This window comes from Leptopilina boulardi, unplaced genomic scaffold (genome assembly GCF_019393585.1).
Source record: "Leptopilina boulardi isolate dan_hultmark-lab unplaced genomic scaffold, ZJU_Lbou_2.1 LbouV2_162, whole genome shotgun sequence".
NCBI lineage: Eukaryota > Metazoa > Arthropoda > Insecta > Hymenoptera > Figitidae > Leptopilina > Leptopilina boulardi.
In genome coordinates, this window is record NW_026137710.1 from 51,186 (window position 1) to 66,030 (window position 14,845).

Sequence of the window (14,845 nt, forward strand, 5' to 3'; positions counted from 1 at the left end):
TTAAAAACAATTATTTTATTTAATATTTTTGTGAGTAATTATTTGTGTCCACTATAATTTAATATTAATCTCGAACTCAAAATGAACCTGACCGGATTAAATTTGAAACATTTAGCGTAAGCAACTCATTTTAAGTTCAGTTTTTTTCTGTGTAGAAATTTTCAAATATTGATGTGCAATAATATTGACATACAATTTCAATAATATTGACATTTAATAATACTATAACATTTTAGATTAATATTACAGTAATATTGAGTTGCAATATTGTTAGCAATTGACATTGATATTGCAACAATAATGACGAAACACAACATGCTACTGGGTACTAATCGCATTTCTTCTAGATACAAAAAAAATTATTAATTAATTTTTGTCTAGAACTAATGCTCCTTGCTAGTGTAAAATGTAACGTACAAAATCGACCAGTATGGTGTACACCAAGAGAATGCGTTGCTGTGTTAGAAGAGGAAAGTCAGCGAGATTAGATGTGCGCATAAGTGAGATAGCACAAGGATAGAGTGTGAGAGGAAGCAAATATGGGGGATTGTCAGGAATGATCGGAGTGTCTCTAGTCTCACTGCGCAGGACCTTTTCGAGCTTTTCATTTCATAATTTTAGTTTGTCCAGCAACATTCGTGTTGCCTAAGGTGATGATTTGTCTAGGTGTTACATTTCCTGTTTATAGGATACATTTTAATTTTAACATTTTACATATTTGTGTCTAATATTGACTGCCAGTGTTAAAAATAATAAAAGTGTTCGAAACACTTCTTAAAAAATTGAAGTCTTTTAATATTTTCGCATTGTAATGGACCATGCGAAATATTTTCCACGATTTACTATGCCATAAATGAAGTCAAGAAAACCCTTTGATGTACTTAAGTTATTATGTATGTATGTATATTTACATGATTCTTTTAGTAATGTCAATACACTAATTTTAGACGTAAATGAAAATATTTAAGAGTTAAATAAGATCCTTTTATAATCTTTCGATAAATTAAATGTCTCTAGAATTTTTAAACCAATTTCTTATCATTATGATATTTGTTTATTATTTATTTAAATTTATAATAATTAAGTAAAGATTTGCAAAATTGACGCGTTAAAACGAAAACAATTTTTTAGTTACGTTAGTTTTCAACATTCATGTTATTTTAAATCATTTATACATCTTTGGTTAAGGAAAGTAATTATAAAAATTAAGTTTCTTTTTGATTTGTGAGTTTATGAAGGTTAAATGAAAATTATGAAATGATAGAAAAATCGACAGTTCAATACGTTTTTTTACAATATTTTATTAAAAACATAATTAATGCAAATTTAACTATTTTAGACATTTTATATTAACTATTCGGCCGATAAACAGCAGAAATAACGCAGGTTGAAATTAATGATTGCGTCAATACTGTTAAAGAATTGGCGTTGTACTAAGGACCAGTACTACTCGGGTTCTTTTCGCAATAATAAAAATAAATAGATTTTTATTTAACTGATACAATATGGGTTAAATTAATAATTAATTTTTTTATAAATTTTTTATAGATGAAATTTTACTAAGCAATTTATTTACTAAATAGATATATATTAATATTTTAGTTCATAAATAAAATCAAAAAATTTATTGCATTTCTAAACCAATAAACACACAGAAAGTATTCTTCTTGTATGAGGGACAGACAAAGTTTACCTAATTTTTTGGGGTCATTAAAACTGAATTTAATGTTTATTTTACCCAATCACGTTAGTTTTTGACATAACCCTAAAAATACTTCTTATCAGTACAAAACATAAAAAGTATCTCTAACCATGGGGGTCATGGTATTTTTATTATATTTTTAGAATCACTGAAACTGAATCCGAACTTTTTTTTACTCCAGTACGTCAGGTTCCAAAAATTACTTCTAAAAATTCTATAGCCGAACAAAAAATAAAAAAAATAATTCTGGTGTAGAGATCACACCATATTTATCAAAAGTTTTTGGGGTCGATGAATCAATTTTTTATTTAATAGAGATTAAATTTGATCTATTGATGTTTTAGACAAATTTTTTAAAGACATAATTAATAAGTAAACGAATTTCCAATTGTTAGATATTGCTTTTTACAAGATTTGTATGAAAAAATTTTTATTTTTAGAGTCAGTATTTCTAAAAGGAGCCACCCGATACGCATTTCAAGTTGGACCAACGTTGGCGTCAGTTGTCTTGCCAACTAATGACACCAATGGTTGGCGGACCGTTATCATTTGTATAGTAAGTCCAACCTTTGGCATGCGAAGTAGGACCAAACATAGCTATAGTTGGCCTAACTTTGGGCCGACCAAAAATTCGCACTATGCATATGGTAGTTTTACAGTTTTTTTTAGGTTGAACACGAATCCGAATTCAGAATTGCTCCATCACCCTAGGTTTTCGAGAAATTTGACCTTGAAAATTTTAGAAAAATGCATTTTTAGGATACTTTTTTGATTTTTTATAACAGTACAAATTTTTTTTTGAACTTTACATGATATTTATTTGAAAGCTCATATCTTCCTGAACAGTTTGCAATTTAGAACTTTCAAAAATATTTATTTTTGTATGAGATATCCTTGTTTGAAGTTTGCGTTTGAAAAAATTGATAGGTTTCGTTGAAACTTGTCTCTCGGGTGTTTCCAAGGTCAGTAAAACAGATGTACTAGGTTTTTCTTAGATATCACTGTGGTTCCTAATGTATTTTTGGGTTCTAGACACTAGTTTTTAAATTTTTTAAAAATAATAATTGTTTAAAAAATGGCTTTGAAACAAAATAATATTCTCATTCAATTTATTTTTTTTAAATACTAATTTTTTAAACAATAACTGGTTAAAAAAAATTAAAAAACTGTTTTAAAAAAAGAGAATATTCTCATCTTTTTTTATCACAAATGCTCAAAAATCTCGTGCTTTGAGCATGTGTGATAGAAAAATTATTTTGTTTAAAAACAATTTTTTAAGTTGAAAAAAAAGTTGATAAAAAAAATTTTAATTGTTTTTCAAACAAAATAATATTCTCATCTTACATTTAATTTATTTGGAAAGATGAAAATTTTTATTTTTATTGAAAACTATTTTTTAATTTCTTTAATTATAATTGTTTACAAAAATAATTTGTTAAAAAGATTAAACAATTATATTTAAACAAAATAATATTATCTTACATTCACTTATACTCCATTTCAGGACGAATAAAATTTTTCAAAATCGGAAAAAATACCAAGGATTCTTAGCTTATGAAATTCTTAAATCCGAAAGATTGTGCAAATCTATACAAAAACGCTATTGTAAAATGAAAAGTAGGAAAGTAATATAATTTTAATTTTATTACGTCCTGCAGCCGTTAGGTGGCAGAAGCATGTCGCAGCTGTCATTATATTACTTTCCTACTTTTCATTTTACAATCGCGCTTTTGTATAGATTTGCACAATTATTCGGATTTAAGAAAGTTATAAGATAATGATCTTTGGTATTTTCATGTTCAGTGCCGTTTTTATAGTGCCAAATTTTGAATAGAATTTATTTACTTGCAGAGTCAATATTTTAACAAAGAAGAACAGGTGTGTGTGTAAATATGTATGAACTCTTATATAACATATTATTCATCATATCATGAATAATATGTTATAATATATTAATATGAATAACACACATTTGTTCTTCTTTGTTGAAATATTGTTGTCAAAACATTTCTCCTAAATGAAATTATTTCTAAAATAAATTCATATACTCTTTGCTTCATAAGTATTCTAATTAGAAAGAATAAGGTGTGACAAGCTGGTATACAAAAATTACAATTAAAAATATTCTTTTCATGTTTTTTACACTGTCATCGGAAATTGTACGACCTCTGCTCTTTCGATAAATATAAAACGGATTAAATATTCAAAAATATTAATATTAAAACTTTTTTCTATTAAGCTAATAAAATTATGAAAGAAATGACACACCTTGACAATGAGAATATGTTAATTTTTCAATTATATATCTAAGACAAACCCAATTTTCATTATTTTTACTATTTTTTTATTTCTCTGTCAAAAATAATTATTTTTCAACGTTCTTTGGTTCATTTGAATGGTATTTTGTTATACAATTCAAATTCTTTTAATACAGTCCACATTCCTCCTTAGCTTATGCAAACCGTGAAAGTTAAAAAATTATAAATTATATTTAAACCTTAACTGGTACCATGAGTCTATAGACCTGAGCATTTTTTCGACCTCAAATTAGGATAAGTCCGGCAGAGTTGGCCATAGTTTTTTAAAGGTCTGTAAAAATGGAATGAAAGTAATTTACGTATTAACTTTTATTGCTTCTTAAACATTGAACATTTAACTTACAAATAATAATAGAAATGAGAAATTTTTTAAATGCAAACAATCTTAAAATTAATATTTTTTAAAAAACGCGTTTGGCCATCTCTCCCGGAATGTACGGGGGAGATGGCCATAGACGTACGGCCATAGCCCAATACTTTAAAATCAATCTTTAGCTTTCGCTTTATCAAAATTTTTAATTTAAAGGGATTAAAGTCTTCTTTTCTTCTTCTGACCACATTTCGAACATTTATCATTAAATTCAGTGCAATTTTCATAAGCACTGTCTGTCTGTCTGTCTCACCAACACAACAAGGCTACAAGGTATTTTTTTGAGATATCAGAGTGGTTTCCAATGTATTTTGAGAATTTTCAATATTTTTTTCTCCTTAATCTGACGTGATAGAGTTCTATATAGGCTTAAATTAAAGCTTATATCTTACACTTTATGACACATATATGCGCAAGATGAAAAAAATTGAATTTAAAAGAAAATTAGGTTCAAGTAACTTAAAAAGATTTTTGGTGTCATTACCCCCATTTTTTCAAAATAAAAATTTTTTTTTTATTATGCGCATATGGGTCTTAAAATGTACGTTTTAAACTTTAATTTAACCCTATACAGAAGTCTCTATCACGTCAGGTTAAGGGGTCTACCCACTTTAGACAGGCTAAAAAAAGGCTATTTTCATATATATATTTTTTAAGTTTATATTACAAATATTGATATGCGAGGTATTGCACATAATAAATACACTCTCGAAGTGCAAAAAAAAATATTTTTGATTTTTTTCCATTAATTTTTTTATTTAAAAATACATGTTGAAAAATATGTTTAAAAAAAATGTGGTGCGCGCTGTTGATGAAATTTTTGACACGGATGGTCTGAAACAAAAAATTCAAACGGTATTAGATTCAGCATGTTGATAGCTATTGCGCATATCATACGATTTTTTTTTTATGCAAAATTGACAAAATGGCGGACATTTTACGAAAAAAATGTAAAAAAACGTTGTTTTTTGACCGTTTTGGGCCTAAAAAAAATATTTAAAATCAAAATTTTTAAAATCCCTTGATATGCGCAAGAGCTATGGTCCCAATGAATATGTGGTAAAAATTTGGTAAGGATCGGTGGAGCCGTTTCCAAGATTTCATCAACAGCGCGGAAAAAAAATTTTTTGTGGGATTTTTTTTCAACTACCATCTTCATGCATATAAAATTTACAAAAACAAATAACAAAAATTTTTTCATGTATTTCGGGAGTGTATTTCTTTAGTCTAACAATTTATATGTCAATATTTATAATATAAACCAATCAGAAAAATTCTTGAAAACAACCTTCATTTTAGCGCGTCTAAAGTGGGTAGACCCCTTAAGGAGAAAAAAAATACTGTAAACACTCAAAAATACAGTTTTTGGAGAATTTACCCCCACTTTACTTAAAATCCTGACGTGATACGCAATTTTGGAACCCGGGATCGTGTTCAGCACACAAAAATACATTGGAAACCACTCTGATATATATATATATTAAAGTCTTATTTTGTACAGCTGTGTTATGATTGTTTATAAACGTTTTTAAGATTTAATTACACAATAGTGATTATTTTATTTGACTATATTTAAATTTGAAAATCTTTGTTGGAGTGTCTTGTTACAATATATGTCATGAAAAATGTAATTTGCTACAGAATTAATGTTTATTTAGCGAACACACGAATCTCAATAACTTAAACAGTATGTCCAACTCTCCTAATGTCAGAAGACAAATTGACACAACTAAAATTTAAATAAATAAATAAATTTTCTTAATAAATATAAAGTTATGACAAAGCTTGGGTCATGTACTTTACAAAAAAAGGGACGCATGATTATGTTCTAAAAATCATTATTCATAATTTACAATTTATCGAATTTTATTTGTCCTAATTAGTTTTGAGCCGAATTTTAATTTGTTCGAAATAGCATTTGGCATAATTTTCATCAATCCGATTTTCTATATTGCAGAATTTTTATATAACGGGAAATTCAACTCACAGAATTTTTATTTGTCAGAATTTTTATTTGCTCGAATTTTCATTTAACATAATAGGCATTTTAAAGAATTTTTATTGGGTCATTGAATAGAATTTTCATTCAGATGAATTTTCATTTGTTCGAATTATTATTTGATATAATTTCCATATAATCGATTTTTCATACTGCAGAATTTTTACTTAACCGACAAATCATTTAATAAAATTTCTAATTGATAGAATTTTCATTTGTCCGAATTTTCAAATGGATGAACAAACAATCGACAGAAAGATTTCGGCGCGATTTTTAAAATCAACCAATCACAATTTTATGAATAATTTTTGATTGGTTGATTTTAAAAATCGCGCCGAAATCTTTCTGTCGATTGTTTGTTCGGCGATTTGAAAATTCGGACAAATGAAAATTCTATCAATTACAAATTCTATTAAATGATTTGTCGGTTAAGTAAAAATTCTGTAGTATGAAAAATCGATTATATGGAAATTCTATCAAATAATCAAATAATACAACTAATTCGATATAAGAGAATAAATTAGCTTCAAACATTAATAACACTGTGTTACAAAAAAATATGACTTCAAAAACTTCTTATCGGACCTAGTAGAAGCAAAATGTTCATGTAATGAACATCTGAATTTACAACTTGTTCGTTTTTATTTTTCACAATTTTTTCACAATTTTTTTAACTGACTTAAAATAAATTAATCCCTATAAAACTAATTACATTTTAAAAAACACATCATAAGCTACCTCAAATTAAATTTTTGTGCAAACATATTATATACCGGCTGTACAATACACGTTTGCATACGTCGGGCCCAACAGCAGACCCGTTGTGCCATTTACGTTTGAACGCGGAATTATTCCAGTTACATAAATCAGAGAAGTTTTAGAATGATTTATTTATATGATTTTTAAACATTATATTTTGTTGTAGAATTGAATTTTAATTTTTTGACATTCTTGAGCCAAATTTCACGGTTTTCAAACGCTATGGAAGAATGTGAAAATTAATTGTTTTAAATAATTTGAATTTTATAATAAAATACCATTTTAATGAGCCCAAGAACGTTGAAAAATATTAGTTTTTGCCAGAGAAATAAAAAAATAGTTAAAACATTGAAAATTGGATTTTTCTTAGGTATCTAATTAAAAAATTATCATATTCTCATTGTCAAGGTGTCATTTATTTCAGAATTTTATTAGTTTTCAGAAAATAAAAAGAAGCAAATTTTAGTTTTAATATTTTTTTAAGAGTTAAACCGTTTTATAGTCATCAAAAAAGCAGAGGTCGTACAATTTCTGACTGTAGTGTACTTCCTTGGATTAGTTGATTTTAATAAATCTCATTGACTCTCTGAAAGAAAATAAATTTTATTAAAAATATGATTTAATTTTCAAAATTTGGCGCGCATATTAAAATAGCTCGATATTTGATTTAAAAAAAATAATTTTCTTAATACTCAAACATCAGAGAACACTTTTGTACAAAAAAATCAGAAGTTCCAGTATCTTCGGGCTAAATAGAGTTCAAACGAACCGTGATTGTATGAAAATTTGAGCCCGATCGGTTTAGTATATAACTTGTTTATGGGCCAGAATTTCTGATACGGATCAACTAAAATAAAAAATTTTATTTTTTCTTCGAAAATGATTTTTTTACTCCTTATAGGGTCAAAAAAGTGTCCTGAATTTTTTTTGTTAATGTTATTAACAATTTAATTTTTAAGTAGTTTTAAGGGGGAGTGACACCTGGGTAAGGATTCCTGAATTGGCCGCCTAATTATTTTTGGGTTAAAAAAAAATAAATTTATATGTATATTGATAGTCCGTTATGTCATTAATATGACCCCAAACGATTTTTCAAAATTTTAATTTTTGTAAAAGTTATAAACAATTGAACTTTTTTGCATCAATTTTGAAAAAATTGAATATTTTGAAATTGGCTGAACCGATTTCAATAAAAATTGGTTTGCTGAAAGATTAGGAAACGTACTTTTGATAAATGTATAGAATATACATAAAAAGTGTAATTTGTTTAAACAAATTACATTTTTAATTGCTAATTTCATAAATAAACAATGTTTTCAATCGATTTTGTCAATTTTTTATATAAAATCGTAAAGAGGGACTTTTTATGATTCCATACTAAAAATAAAAAAGTGGGATTCTTTTTCTTGCATTTTTTGGGTCCTAAAAACATACAGGATGGTAAAAAAAAATTTTAATTTTTGACCATTTTAGAAATTAATTTAAAAAAAAATTACATCAACAAAGACAAGAAATTTTAACCTTTTAACCTAGAAACATATTCTAATAGTTAATAAATATTTTAAAAACTGCTCATAATTGTTATAAACAATTTAGTGGATTAATTGCAAATAGCTTGTTTTTTTTAACTTTTAGCAATTAAAAACCACATAATTCTTTGTATTTGAGATCCAAAAGCAATTACCAATTTAGTAGTTATTATAAACTAATTATTTTTAATTTACAGAATTGTTGTTATCCGACATTGTAAATTATTTTTATATACGTGGTAAAATTCCTGTAGCGTACTAAGTGAAAAAAATGTTTGTCGGATTAGGCTGTAACTTGCACATAGTATAGTCTTACGGGTGAGTATACTTTAATCACGAAGTATTATTGAGTTAAATCAAAAACTTGAGAAGGGAGATGCGGTTGAAATTTAAAAAAAAATATAAACAGTGAATTTTTGAAGAGTTATAACTTTTAAAAATATTGACAAAAAAAAATATTTTATTTATATAAAATTGTTATTAAAAATATATAAATTATTTAATTAATTTTTGATTTTGTTAAATATTATAAAAATACATTATATTTAAAGAAAACCGAATCTCAATCATGTAATAACAGCGGTACTGTGTATTTGTTAATTAAGGGTTGTTTAAAAAATGCTATTTATAAAAATTAATTAAAGTATTAGTCATGACTAATAATATTGCACTTTTCGCTCAATATGTCATTAATTTCGTAGTAAGAAACTGAAATAATTAAAATTGTTTATAAAAATTGTTTAAACAATTCAAAATAATTAATTTATAATAACTACTGAACTGGTAATTGCTTTTGGATCTCAAATACAATAAATTATGAGGTTTTCAATTACTAAAAGTTAAAAAACAAGCTATTTGCAATTAATCCACTTAATTGTTTATATCAATTACTAGCAGTTTTTAAAAAATTTATTAACTATCAGAATATGTTTCTAGGTTAATAGGTTAAAATTTCTCGCCTTTGTTGACGTAATAATTGCCTTTTATGAAAAGTTACGCTGTTTTTAAGGAAGAAAAAATTTTTTTTCAAAATTTAACTTTTTGTTAAAATAAACAATTGAATATTTATTTTTTAAAAAACAAAATTAGAGGCGTTATGCAGAATTTTATTTATCATCATTTTATCAATCTTTTGTTAATGTTTAAAAAAAAGTTTGAATTCTTAGTGCATGTAAATTATAAAAAATTATTTCTTAGCTACATAGATGTTAATAATAATGGTAAACACACGCTTGGAAGCCACCCCTAATTTATAACTATTTTTAGATACTAAAATTTGTTTGGAAAAATTAAAAAAATAATTTTGACTGATTCTGTACGTTTCAAAATTATGAAAAAATATTTCCATGAAACGGGCAATTAATGGACTTGAATTGAACGCTACCATATATGGACATCAGTGTGAACCAATCAGCGCGCGTCGCTTTAGTTGTTGCCATATATGAGGCATTTTACGTGTAATGTTCTAAGTTATAAAATTGATTTCTCGAAAAATAGTGAAACTTTGAACTTTGTCCTACCTGATAGTAAAACATCCCCAAAAAAATTTTTGCCTTTTTAGTGTTCCGTACCCGAAGGGGGAACCCTAGAAGCAAGGCATGTACCCCCCCCTAGTGTCCAAATGAATTTACCTAGAGGGCTGAAATTTGGTACACATATGTATTTTGGCGTGTAGATTACAGGAAAAATATAGCGAATCTCATAGGAATTGATTATCATAGCGTTGTCAAGGAAAAACCATGATTTTACGAAAAATTCCTAAAAATGACTATGTACCCCCCCCCTGGTGGCCACATTTTTTCACATAGAGAGCTCAAATTTGGTACACTTATGTATATTTACGTGAAAATTACAGGAAAAATATACCGAACATGATTCGCATCGATTTACATAGCGTTGTCAAGGAAAAATCAAAAATTTTGAAAAACAGCGTTTAATCCACCTAGCGCGCACACACTATTTGCCCAGTAAAAAAAAAGAATTGGGAGTAAGCGATAAGAATTGGTGGTAACTTAAGCTGAATTCGGTTTGGCGAAAAAACCGAATTGGAACATTAAGGTGAATTATTTTTTCTTAAACATTTGAATTGACGTTTGTTTATTCGAGTTTGCATTATAAATGAATAAAATAAATGCTTCGAAGTCTAAAAAAGCCGATTTGGAATAAGAAATATATAATTTAAAAAAAATAAATGAAAGCGAAGTGTGACAGATTCACCGACGATTTTATCAAGTGAGTAGTGTTCATATGATAAATTTACCATATGATTGGTACTCACATGGTAAAATTGTCGGTAAATCTATCACATTTCACTTTTATTTCTTTTTAAAAAATTATATATTTCTTATTCCAAATCGGCTTTTTTAGACTTCGAAACATTTATTCTTATTCATTTATAATGCAAACTCGAATAAACAAACGTCAATTAAAATGTTTAAGAAAAAAGAATTCACGGTAAGAAAAAATAATTCACCGTAACGTTCCAATTCGGTTTTTTCGCCAAACCGAATTCAGCTTAAGTTACCACCAATTATTTTCGCTTACTCCTAATTCTTTTTTTTTTACTGGGTGACCAAGACAGTTCATATTTGGTATACTTCCGTATTTTTGCGTGTAAATTACAGAAAAAATATAGCGAGAACGATTCGAGTTGATTCACAGGTTTACAAATTTAAAATTTTTTTTGTCACTCGAACAAAACATTTTTTTTTCGATTAATATGTGTTTTTTAAGTAAGAAAATCATATTTTAAATTTTTTTCCCTCGTGCAATTTTTTTGGAACAGCAAATTATGCATTTTCGAGGTGAGACGTCACATAAAATCACCGGTAGAGAAAGCAGTTAATCCAAATGTAAAAAATAAATCACCATTTGAAAAATAATTAAATAACCTCTCAAACCATGGGTCAACCAATAAAATCCATTCAAAATTGTCAGAGTTACAGTCGATCAAAGTTAAAATTTCAAGCAAATTTTAATGATTTTTAGACATTAGTCTAACTTTCGCTAATTTTTTCAAAGTCAAACAACCAAAAAAAATGCAGGTTTTAAATTTTGTATTAATAGTATATTTAATTATGAAACTTTTAAGCCTTTATAGACCTCGATCGGATAAAAAATGACAATTCTACACTAGATTTATTGAACAAAGTACTTTTTCACTTTTAGTATATTTTCAAGTGATTTCGATCTATATCAGTTTTGTATAAAACTAAGTTAAGCAAAGATCACTAAAATGAGTACTCGGGGGTTTTCGGGGTCGCTGATTACGAATTCGAGGTCAGTTTTTGAAATATCAAAATGGCGGATCTAATATGGCGGACAAAATTTTAACAATTAGAGCTAAGTACACCAAAATGAGTACTCAGGGGTTTTCGTGGTCGCTGATTAAGAATCTGAGGTCAGTTTTTCAAAATTCATAATGGCGGATCCCGTATATTATAATTTTATTTACGTTATCGCTTAGTGACAATATCTATAGTCTGGTTTGATTTTATTTCAAATAGTACTATATTTTATATAATTGGAAACTCCCCCAAGAAAACTCCCGAGTACTCATAATGGAGTACTTAGCTCTAATTATTAAAACTTTGTCCGCCATATTGGATCCGCCATTTTGAATTTTCAAAGACTGACCTCAAATTCGTAATCAGCGACCTCGAAAACCCCCGAGTACTCATTTTGGTCAGCTTTGCTTGACTTAGTTTTATACAAAACTGATATAGATCGAAATCACTTGAAAATATACTAAAAGTGAAAAAGTACTTTGTTCAATAAATCTAGTGTAGAATTGTCATTTTTTATCCGATCGAGGTCTATAAAGGCTTAAAAGTTTCATAATTAAATATACTATTAATAAAAAATTTAAAACCTGCATTTTTTTGGTTGTTTGACTTTAAAAAAATTAGCAAAATTTAGACGAATGTTTAAGAATCATTAAAATTTGCTTGAAATTTTAACTTTGATCGACTGTAACTCTGAGAATTTTGAATGGATTTTATTGGTTGACCAATGGTTTGAGAGGTAATTTAATTATCTTTCAAATGGTGATTTATTTTTTACATTTGGATTAACTGCTTTCTCTACCGGTGATTTTATGTGACGTCTCACCTCGAAAATGCATAATTTGCTGTTCCAAAAAAATTGCACGAGGGAAAAAAATTTAAAATATGATTTTCTTACTTAAAAAACACATATTAATCGAAAAAAAAATGTTTTGTTCGAGTGACAAAAAAAATTTTAAATTTGTAAACCTGTGTTATCATAGCGTTTTCAAGGAAAAACTGATAATTTTCGATAAAAATCATGAATTTTCCTCAAAAACCGAAAAAAATTTTATCTAAAGAGTTTCAAATTTATACACTTTTACGTATTTTTGCGTGTAGATTACAAAAAAATACAGCCAGTTGATTATTATAGCGTTTTTAAGGAAAAACTGATAATTTTCGTTATATGTGACTATGTGTCTATCTATGTGTTTTTCCACCTGCCTTCACACTTTAACCTCCTTAAATTTTAGGTTTAAGGGTACGGAATCCTCGGTTTTAATGCGAGTGTAACTCGCACTTGTCCGATTTTTAAATTTTGGAGAAGATAGAGGGGGTCAATTTTATCAGTTTTTCCTGACAACGTCTACATTTTTGCTGTCTATAAATGCAATAAAAAAATTTTGCCAGGTATGTTTTTTGAAGGTTTTTTCATGCACTTTCCACTAATGAATTTTGTCTTTTAAAATTTTTGAATTTCAATCTTGATTCTATATAATTAAACATAAATGTGCTATTTTCACTAAAATAGGTCCGTTTTTTAAAATAAACAATTGCAAACGAAAGCTGAGGTTTTTTCCGATCTGTATATAATTTTCCAGAATGCCGATTTTTTTTGTTTTCGAGATATTAAATTTTCAAAGATTTTATGTCCGCGCGCGCCAGTGTAAACAGCTGCCGTGGCACGGTATGAGGTGACCGTCTCGCCACGCGCGCCGACATAAAATCTTTGACATTTTTTTATATCTGTAAAAAAATCAGCATTAAATTAAAAAACAAATTAATGATAATACCTGAATGTTTAAAAAATAATATTACATTGCAACTTGTCAATGTTAAAAATTATCGTTAAAAAATAAAATTATTACATAAATTAAACACTGTACAATTTTCGTCATTTCGAGGCGAGCTTCAAGTCAAAATTGAATTAAAATTTGTTTTGGAGAATTACCACACCCCAGACAGCACGTAAGCTTGCAGTAACCTTGCGGCAAGCTTGCAGCAGGCTTTAAATGTCCCAACTAACTCAAGCTTATATGGTAAGCTTGCCGGAAGATTGCAGTGTAAGGTTATTGCAAGATTGCACAGTAAGATTATCGCAAGATTGCATGGTAAGCTTTCTGAAAGATTGCATGATAATAATATCGCAAGCTTGCATAGTAAGTTTGCGCTGTAAGCTTGGTGCAAGGTTGCCAATAACCTTGCCCAATCAGCACAGAAGTTTGCATTGAAAATGAGCACTATGCCCACTTGCAATCATAAGCACTTACAGTTGTGCAGTAAATTTTTTTGACTTCCCAGGAACTGGTGCTCAATGTATGTACAAAAATAAACTCCTCCCTCCAAAAAATTTTTTGTTATATTCCGCAAACTTGCGCCAAGCTTGCCATAAGGTTTGCTGCAACCTTCTATACTGATTGGCAAGGTTATTTAGCAACTTTACACCAACCTTGCGACAAGCTTACTGAGCAATCTTGCGATAATCTTACTGTGCAATCTTGCAATAACCTTACACTGCAATCTTCCGGCAAGCTTGGGTCAGGTGGGACATTTAAAGCTTGCTGCAAGCTTTCGTGCTATCTGGGACGTGTTAAAAAAGGAGTCAATAAACTCATAAGTAAACAGTACACACACATATCAGAGATCATAAAAATAATAAAACCATTCTACTTGATAGTGAAAAAAATATAAAAACGCTCTATTTCCGAAAGTATACATATTTTAAGTTACGATGTTGCAATTAATAAGAAAGATGATATTTGTTTTTTTTAGGAAAGGTTCCTATTGTGTGAGTAAAAAAAATTTATTGTTTTAATTGCATTTTTAGAAAGCTATATATGTAGCACTCCATGTGAAGTAATCTGGGTCAAATATTGAAATGTCTGATGTCAGGTTAAAAGTT

The 14,845-nt window shown here is 27.9% G+C and overlaps 1 protein-coding gene across 13 annotated transcripts in view; it reads left to right on the forward strand.

Moving 5' to 3' along the window:
• Positions 1-596: 596 nt before the first annotated feature.
• Positions 597-14,845, forward strand: part of LOC127276984 (neuroligin-2) — an 856,047-nt gene continuing 841,798 nt past the window's right edge. For 5 of the 13 annotated variants that reach the window (XR_007842293.1, XR_007842294.1, XM_051297757.1 and 2 more), the window contains exons 1-2: positions 597-893; positions 2,143-2,258. The gene's annotated coding sequence lies outside the window, so the exon portion shown is untranslated. Of the gene's footprint in view, positions 898-2,142; positions 2,259-13,196; positions 13,354-14,845 lie in introns of all 13 variants that reach the window. The other 8 variants (XM_051297750.1, XM_051297748.1, XM_051297753.1 and 5 more) reach the window with 5 other exon arrangements.